The following is a 10026-nucleotide window of genomic DNA, read 5'->3' on the forward strand; positions in this document are numbered from 1 at the left end:
TTTCATCCATGGCTCTGTATCTTAATATTTTAAAAATTACAATCTCTTAATAGGTTTTAATATCTAGTCTTTAAGCCTTATTCATCTTTCTTTCTTCTTTATTTCTTCCTTTTTTTTTTAAGATTTTATTTATTTATTTGATGGAGAGTACACAGTGAGAGAGGGATCACAAGTAGGGGAGTTGTGGGAGGGAGAAGCAGGCTTCCTGCCAAGCAGGTAGCCTGATGAGGGGCTCAATCCCATGACCCTGGAGTCATGACCTGAGATGAAGCTAGATGCTTAACAAATGAGCCACCCAGACACCCCTCACCATACTTTCTTTTTTTTGTACATTTCTGGCTCCAGTTATATATTAGCCTGGCCTTCCAGACAACAAAGATTGAGATAAGGCAAAAGTGATGGTACAAACTCCCTACCAGGTTGGGGATGGAGATGGAAGGAAGGAAAGTGAGGCATGAAAAGGCGTGAAGCAAGGCAGCACAAAGCACTTTGCAAGAATCCTGGAAGAGCCCAGCAGATCATGTTGTGGGCATGTTTACTCAGCACTTGTGTCTCAATTACATTATGGGATATTAACTTACAGAAGTGACAGAGTGACAACATAGAAGTCAATGCCATTGAAACAAGAAGTTTTGACTTACATTTCCCAAGAGAAAGGGACAGGCCATGTCATGAAGACCCAAATTTGGATCAGGAGTCAGAAGGAGGAGCAAGGGGAAAGTATATGTCATAGGGGTTTTGGTGGGAACAGCTTTGCAGGTCAGGGTAGACATTTTTAAGGTCAGTAAGTCTGAGTAATTATGGTGAGCTTTGGGTTATGGAGTTGGCCCTAGCTTTCTAGCACTTGGCTCTCAGTTGATTCAGGGCAGAAGAAACACAGCTCAGTGTATCAATATAGATAAAATAAGTCTTTAGGGAGGTGGATTCAGAATCAACTGGTTTGTATATAAAAAGTGGGCTCAAGATATGTGCTATGGTGAGTGCTGGGAAGTGTAAACCTGGCGATTCACAGATTTGTACCCCTGGGGCTAATAATACATCATATGTTAATTTTAAAAATTAGAAAAAAAGTTTAAAACAAGTTTCACTTAAAAAAAAAAAAGTGGGCTCACCAAGTTGAGGTGAATTAGGCATTAACTATCTCAGGGCAGGATGATCTTCTGCCAGCAAGCTAGACTTTCCTAAGGTGTCAAAACATTATAAAAAATATAAAAAGTTTGGTTAATACAACATAATAATTCTCTCTAAAGTCGGAAAGAAAAAATGTTCTTCACAGCAATTTTAAGGTCGTTGTCTTCCCACAGTTACAGGTTGAACTGTGGAACCCCCATAGATGTTGAAGTCCTAACGGTCAGTACCTACAAATGTGACCTTATTTGGAAATAATTCTTTGTAGATTACCAAATTAAGATGATGTCATTGGACTGAGGACTAATCCATATGACTGATACCTTTATAAAAAGGGAAAATTTGGGTTCAGAGACAGAAATACAGGGAACAAACTGTCATGGATGAATATGGGAGTAAACTGTCACAAACCAAGAAGCACCCGTGATTATGGGCAACCTACCAGACGCTAGGAGAGCATCATGGAACAGGCTGCAAAAGAAACCAACACAGTGGGCACTTTGTTTCTGGATTTTGTAGTTCTCCAGAACTGAAAGAAAATAAATTCCTGCATTCCTCCCAGTTTGTGGTACTCTGTTACAGTAACCCTATGAAACGAATACAGTGTTTTCATCTACCAGGCTCTACCAAGGGGACCAACTCCCTTACATTTCTGGGTTCCATTAGTGGCCCCCATGGAGGCTGCTCAGGAAGAATCTTAAAACAATGTCCCACTTAGGATATTTCATCTAAGATCAGAAGATGTAAGGACAGGATGTCAGGCCCAGTCACACATGGATAAAAGAGTAGTAAATGGAAGGCATCAAGGTAATTGAAGGAGGAACCCAACATATGAGTCCAGTACAATGTCTAAATATAGCTGACAGGTGAACACACATAGTAGATTTTATTCAATAATATTTCAGGGCGAGTCAATACTGCTCTCATTGTTCTTTTTCAATTTTGTCTGAGTAGTATTAATCATGCATAAGCAAAGCTACTTTAATGTATTAAAAATATAAGAAAATGAGGAACAAATTTTCTGATCTCAATCATTTACCTTACATCCAACCTATCCTGTATAGCCATGATCACTAGCTGATAATCTTGCTCAATGGATAGTAATACCTTAAATTAGATTTTAAAAACTGTTTAAAAAAGGCTACATTAACAAATTTCTCCAAGTTGTCATAATTTAGTCCTTTCATGTAGAGATACCAATGATTTTGTCATTTAAAATAAATAATATTTATAAAGAGCCATTACTTAATAAAAGATAACAGTTCATTTATTCAATTATTTTATTTTATTTCCAAGACTATCACTGTGGAAAATCTAGCATTTTGCATCTTTCTAGGCAATGCATTCTTCTTTGCCCTGCAGGAACATGTAACCTTTCACATGCTTTCACTACTTTATAATATATATGTTCCATTTTCCTTTTATTTTTTTCTTTTTGAAATTTGAGAAAAAACTTAGAGCAAAATATGAACTATATAGCTTTGCGCAGTGGCAGTATCATAGCCAATGAGGTTTATCCGAGGCACGATTATTGCTAGTTGAAAATATGAACTATGCATTTAACTTCTCTTTAGGTACTCTTAAGAGTGTAAACTGTTTGCAAATCTGTATTTTAGATATCGTATGTAAGAATTCTTGTTTTTATTAATTCGTAGTTTTCTTCCTCATTTTTGATATTGCTGTATCACAGTATACACAACTTACAAAATCCAAAAATACTTGGCAAACACAATATTGAATGATTATCCAACTTAATTAATTTTTATCATGATTGTAATCATCATAAACTCTGGGATGCTTGAGTGGTTCTCTCAGTTAAGTGTCTGACGCTTGAGTTTGATCAGGTCGTGATCTCAGGGTTGTGAAATTGAGCCCCAATTGGGCTCTCCGCTGGGCATGGAGTGTGCTTGAGATTCGCTCTCTCCCTCTCCTGCCCCTCTTTCTTTAAAAGAAAAAGAAAAAAATCATAAACTTAGACTCCAGAGAAAAAGAAATAGTACAATATTCTTTTCTTGTATGAGAGCAGTGACAATGTTTAATTTAATATTACTATTTCAATTATAGTATAGTTTTGGTACAAAGTTTACATGACTCATTTCGTTAAACCAACTCTATTTATATTACTAATATTGGATTTTAAGTCAATAATCTTATTTGCTAATACTGGTTTATTTCTAGCAGCGTTTATCACTGTTTAAGAGTCTGTTGGTGTGCTGGTGATTTACAAACCTGTACCCCTGGGGCTAATAATACATTATATGTTAATTAAAAAAAAATTAAAAAGGGAAAAAAAGAGTCTGCTGGTGTACTGCAAATTTATGAATTTATATTATACTGACTCCTTTTGGCAACAGGTAATTCTTAAGGTGATGCTTTGTTAATCATCATCAAATAAGACAACAGTTTCTTGTTTGGAGAACAATTTGAAAATAGTATGTATACACACATATATACATATACACATATATATATGATCATTTTATACAGATTCTTTCTGTGAGTTTGATATCTATTGATCTTTATACAGTAATAAATTTTACCTTGCATTTATGTGTGTCTATATCTACATGTGAATGTGTGAGTTACTATGAATACATGTTCTATAATTTTAAAGACAGTATCAAAATATATAGATTGGATTTTGAAGCATGGAGGGAGTAATAGCAATTAATGTTGCTCACTAAGTAGTCAAATATTGTCAGGTCTCTGACTTCTGAACAGACAATAGAATTATACTTCCTAATTCCCATGAGAATGGGTGAGGCCCTATGATTAATTCTGATTTAAAAGTTATAAGTGGGTAGAACATCTCAGTTACAGGAAAAAGCGTTTACTACATGAATCAGAGTCGTCTTTTCTTATACTGTAATATCTGGCAGAAGTTGGAATATTGGGGTTAAGTAAGCCCAGATTCCTAGATGGGGGCAATAAGCAGATCTGCCAGCTCATCTGCCCAACCTACAATGGTTTTGTTGCTTGAGAAAGAAAGAAATTTTGCCACATGAAGACATTGCTGTTTTATTCAGAGATTGTTTATTACTGAATAACCTCTCTCATCCAAACTTATATAACAACATTTACCTGTGCTGTATATAAATGATACACCATTAATATGTTTATTTAGTATGAAAAGAGTAGTTCAAATTTAATGTAGTACTCTTAAGTTCTGAAAGAATAGAATTAAAAACTACACATTTGTCTAACAAAATTTTACTCATTTTTAGTATTGACAGTTGCAAAAATGTTGTCAGTCTCTTTATAGCCCCAAATAACAAAGTGAATGGGACTTGGTGCCTCTGCAATTAGCTCGCAAAACATACTGAAAAAAAAAAAAAAGATTAAGAATTGCATAAAGCGGGAAACTATCCTTATAAAAAAATAGCACAAATCCAGATAAAAACTATAATGATGATGTTAAAAATAATTATGAAGCCAACTTTAATTTTTATTTGAAGATTCAATATGTGCCTACTACTCTTGTGATATATACATACATATATATGATGAATAAATACACACATATACATATATGTGTACATACATACACATACCTATATATGCATACATATACACACACATATATATCCCATTTGATTTTTTTTTTTTTTTAGGATTTTATTCATTTATTTGAGAGAGAGAGAGAGAGAATTAGAGGAGAGAGGTCAATGGGAGAAGCAGACTCCCTGCTGAACAGGGAGCCCGATGCGGGACTCGATCCCAGGACTCCGGGATCACGACCTGAGCTGAAGGCAGTCGCTCAACCAACTGAGCCACCCAGGCGCCCCATCCCATTTGATTTTTGTAACAATCTTGTCATGCATGTACTAATAGTACCTCCGCTTTTCAGATAATAAAACTAAGGTTTAGAGAGATGTTATGGGTTGAATTATGTCCCCCTCAAATCCATATGTTGACATCCTAAACCCAGTAATTCAGAATGTAACCATTATCTGGAGAGTAGGTCTTGAAAAAGGTGATCATGTTTAAATGAGAGTCAAAGTAGGACTCGTATCCAATATGACCTGTCTCCTTTTAAGGAAAGGAAAAATCACGAGGGGTACAGGCACACAGAGAAAAATGCCACGTGAATACACAGTGAAAAGACACCCGTCTGCAAGCCAAGAAGAGAAGACTCAGGAAAAACCGAATCTGTGGACACCTTGACCTTGGACTTCTATTCTCCAGAACTCCAAGAAAGTAAATTTCTGTTGTTTAAGCCACTCAGGGTGTGGTATTTTGTTATTGCAGTCCTAGCAAACTAATATAAGAACTAAAGGTAATTTATCCAAAAGTCACAAAAATCTAAAGTGACAGAGACAGTGTTCACAGCTGGAGTGTTAATAACAGATTTAATATCAGAAGTGTTAATATCAGAATATCATAACTCTTGTTGCAGTCCAGATACTTCTTTGGTTAGGAATCCTTTTGTGCTAGGCATTTTTTGCTCTTTAACAATTTTTCAATAATAAAATTGCTATAAGCCTATTTCCCCATGTTACAATTTCAATTTATATCACAAATTCGCTGCCAGATATCTCCTGAGATATCTGGATACCCACATTAAATGACTGAAGTACCTATTTTATTTGATATGTGATCATCTGACTTTTCCAGATGGATAAAAATTCCTTTGAATGAGGGAAGTAAGCCTCTGAAAATTCAGTGCAGCATACATGGAGAATTTCTAAAGATGATTATTTTTTCAAGTAAATTTATAAGAATCAGAGCATTCATATTTCTATTTTCAGCCAAGAGTCTTTGGGCTTCAAAATGCTTACTTGACATCTTCCAAACTGAGATGACCATATTACTACATACTAGTAGTTAAAATAGATTCTTATACTTAGGGTCATTGCTTTTAGTTCCTGTCTAATGTTAATGAATCTACAGCAACTTGAAAGTCTAGTTACATGAAATATCGTTAATAATAAAGAATGTTCAATAGCTCAATGACAATTATAAATATTTCAAATTTATATTACAATTTTATATTACTAATAGCTACATGTTATTGAATCCATTTACATTATTGATGTTTGCCTCATCCTTATTATAGAGTAGAGCTAAAGGCAAGTAACAAGAACAGAGTCATTCTATTAAGAAAATATTTTAAGCATTCCCTTATAATTGAAGATCTGTCAAAGGCAATTCTGTATACAGGAAGCATCTATAACAAACATGTATTTTTGGTTATCTATACCTAGATCGCTATCCCAATAAATAAACATAAAATAAATATAACAATTTCATATAACGAATGTATATATCACAAAATTAGGTATTGAAAATTATTGGGGACATTATATTATCAATTAATTTAGGACTTCTAACCATCTGGTAAATGAATTTTAGTATGCATTATTATTTATCAGTTATTTAAAAATCAAAAAAATTGTATTAAAGATAATTTCCTGGCAGCTGCAGGGAGTTGGGAAGGGGAAATCTTACTTTGTCTTTTTTTAGTCTTCCTTTCATTTGGCTTTGTACCTGTATAGAGAAAAGAGATTCGCGCTCTATTCATCACCTCTCCATTGTTTAGGCAAGTAATGGCAAAAGCAAGAGATGACAACTTTAGCAAGATTTTCTCAAAATATAATAGAAGGCTGAATTTTTTACTGGTATATTTTTCATTTCTTTGTTCTTGGGTTTTTCCACCTCTTCTACAGGAATTCATTCTAGAGAAAGACCAAAAATGCTGTGATCCCATATAAATTTGATATAGTGCATATTGAAGGAATTCTTCTCTTATTCTGTAAATTATTTGAAGAGGAATCAAATGATAGACAAGGAATAACATACTTGTTATCATGCTACTTCATATTCTATGGGCAAAATAAACTTAATATTTTGTTGCGTTTACCTTTACACATTTAGGTGTTTATTCTTAGTTTTTGCTACTTTCTAAATATTACACAAGAAATACATGAAACTCATCTCAAAATGTAGCAAAAGAGTCAAACTAATTAATATAGAAATGTGAAATTTAAAAAATCAATTTAACTTCCTCTTCCCTGTTTTTAACACTCTTTTTTTTCCATAAATAAAGTACTACCAATAGCTAGTGTGTATCAGTGGTTCTTAACTGGGGACAAATCTGTCCTCCAGAGTATATTTGGAGACAATTTTGGTTCCCATCACTGGAGGAGATAAAGGCTGCTATTGACTTCCATGTTGTTGAAACCCTAGGTGATGTTTAATATGTTTAATATCCTGTAATACACAGGGCAAATCCATATATATATATATATATATATATATATATATATATATATTTTCTTCCATTCTTTTTCAGCTGTTGCATTTATACACATGCACGTAAATGTTTTGTTCACTGCTGCATGTCCAGACTTAACGAGGAATCAGGTAAACAGTGGGTATATTATACCTATTCAGAGTATACCTGTATGAATGCTACTCAGTCATTAAGATTGAAAAGATCACTACATTATCAGACCATTAAAGCTACTTAACTAAATGCTTCTTTAGAAAAAAAGAAAAAGAATTCAATTTTATAAAATAGTCATCTTGCTTTTTAGTAGTTAAATATAGTGAAAAGAATGAATAGATTTTGACTTTTTTAAATAAAAAGAGTCAGCTTTGCTATGATGTCTGGACTGCTGTGTTTGTCAGTTCTTAAATTTGTCAAGTTTATGGACCATGCTGGGTCATTTCTGCCCTTGTTCCAATATTACTTTACTCTGTGCTCGGAATGCCTGAATTTCACAGTCTTCATTAATAACCTTCTCCACCTCAAGAATGTGTGAAAGAGATGACAGACATATCACGAGGATGTTGTATTGCCCCGAACAAGGACATGATACCTGGTGAATAACTGAATGGAAATAGGAAGAGCAGAGAATTATTTTTGGATCTGATGGATGTTCTGGTGATATCACATGTGCTTTCTAATAACAAACGAATAAAGCTTACCTTAAGAAACCTACAGTGCAAAATTCTATTTTTTTTTTTTTACTTTCACAATTTTAGCTTCAATACTCTAAGTAGCTGATATAATATTCAGTAAAAGAGCAAACTTCTTTTTTCATATTAGAACTATTTCTTTGCGATGCGGAGAATTATAATTATTTCTTTTCAATTCCATCGATGTTCCATATGTGCTGATTATGACACACAGAAAATCATCTCTTTATTAATGAACTTTCCAGAAAAAAAGATGAAGGACATTTCAGTAATTATAATACTATTTTAATTACACATTTTTAATTTGCTGTAGAATACACATCTTTCATGGTCTGCACCTGCAAGAAATAAATTCAGACAAAAATACAGAAAGGAAGGAAAAACGAGGGAAGGAAGTAACAGGAGAAGAAAATATATTGACTGAATGACAGGAGGCAACAGAAGCAGATTTTTTTTTTTTTTAATTTTCCATGGTGGTAACATTCTGAACTGGATGAGTGATGTTAACTCTTGAAATGTACATTTTGTTCTCAAAGAACAATAACGTTTCAACATTTTTCACTGCTGTCCACAGGGCTTAAATACAGCTTTTTCTTGCTGGATCACAACTTTCAATGTGTGTCACTGAATCCATTTAATAGCAATTCAGTGGTCTAATAGTTTCTACTCATTGTTGCTGACTGCCTGATGTGTGATGGAGGTAGGCCATGAATAAAATTTTACCTGCCTACCATGAAAGGAGAAAATGAGGAGAAAATCATAAGTTTTCCATGAAGCTAAAATGATTTAATTTGAAAATAGTGGTATTTACATGCTCTTAGACTTTTGCAATTTTATAATATTGAAATGTTTTGTGTATTGTTGGTGTGTTGGTATTTGGCAGTCCATACTTGTCAAAGAAATAGACTGCAAAACTGTATTGGTTCTTATAACTCTTGAAAAATTATGGTTTTGATACTCAATAATCTATTAGGCCATGATGTGCTTAGTCAAATATGTCTGGGAAACTACATTATACCTCCTTTTTGTCTCAATTATATACCATGTGTGAGTCTTACTGTATTAGAATAGATTTATTCAGCCATTGCAGTTCTAAAGATATTACCCAATTTTATAGTGCTCATTTTTTAATATGAATGAAAGCAAATGAAAAAAAAATAGACTTTTATAATTCTATTCTGTTCATTAATGCATGCTCATGATATAATTAGTTATTCTGAGCACTATTCATTATCTAGATGGTGGATAATGGACTTAGATTTGAATTGAAGTACTAGAAGAGATGGTAACTTTATAAATAATAGTATTAAATAATATAGAAAATAATTTTACAAAGGTATTCATAAAACATAATTTGGACTTTTCTGAGACATTTATTTCCTATTTTACTCTCACCACTCCAATTCCCTACTTTACTTTCCTATTGATTAGCTGAGCTGTATTTCAAATATTTATATTACTTGATTTTTATAATTTAAAAAGTAGTATTATCTTCTGTTATATAAAAGAACCCAACATGACCACTATTATTGGTCACAACCCATATTGGTTGTTTATTTCTATACCACAAGCTAAGATGTATTTGCTTAAAAGCCTGCTGGTGTCAAACTATAATTTTTATGTATGCAAGTATTTCCCAAACAGTTCAAGCAGTTGATTTTTGGCCATGCAGATCCTGCCTGTTTGTATACCCCCATGAGATCTCCCCCCGGCACCTGCTGGTTATTGGTAACATAGTCTTATAGTTCTAAGACCCTCAGCTTCAACGACTTTTTGAAACACTCTGGCCCAAAGACCAACTGATGTGCTGCTGAATACATCACCCAGGCATGTAAGCCCCCCTCTCTGGCCACCTCTTCCCCAGAATTCTCTTGCTCGCTTCCCCTTCTGGTTGCTCCCCATCCCTCTCTAGCTTTTGGTTAGTCTCGTGGTATCAGCGATTTCTCCCCTCATGCAACCCTGTCCAAAAAAAGTTTT

General features: G+C 33.8%; 1 non-coding gene across 1 annotated transcript; it reads left to right on the plus strand.

Annotated features, from left to right (window-relative positions):
* The first annotated feature begins 2605 nt into the window (after positions 1–2605).
* LOC132028896 (U4 spliceosomal RNA) lies at positions 2606–2745 on the plus strand. The gene has a single exon (XR_009407579.1). It is a non-coding gene; the product is annotated as a U4 spliceosomal RNA (small nuclear RNA).
* The last annotated feature ends 7281 nt before the right edge of the window (positions 2746–10026 follow it).

This window comes from Mustela nigripes, chromosome 12 (genome assembly GCF_022355385.1).
Source record: "Mustela nigripes isolate SB6536 chromosome 12, MUSNIG.SB6536, whole genome shotgun sequence".
Taxonomy (NCBI): domain Eukaryota; kingdom Metazoa; phylum Chordata; class Mammalia; order Carnivora; family Mustelidae; genus Mustela; species Mustela nigripes.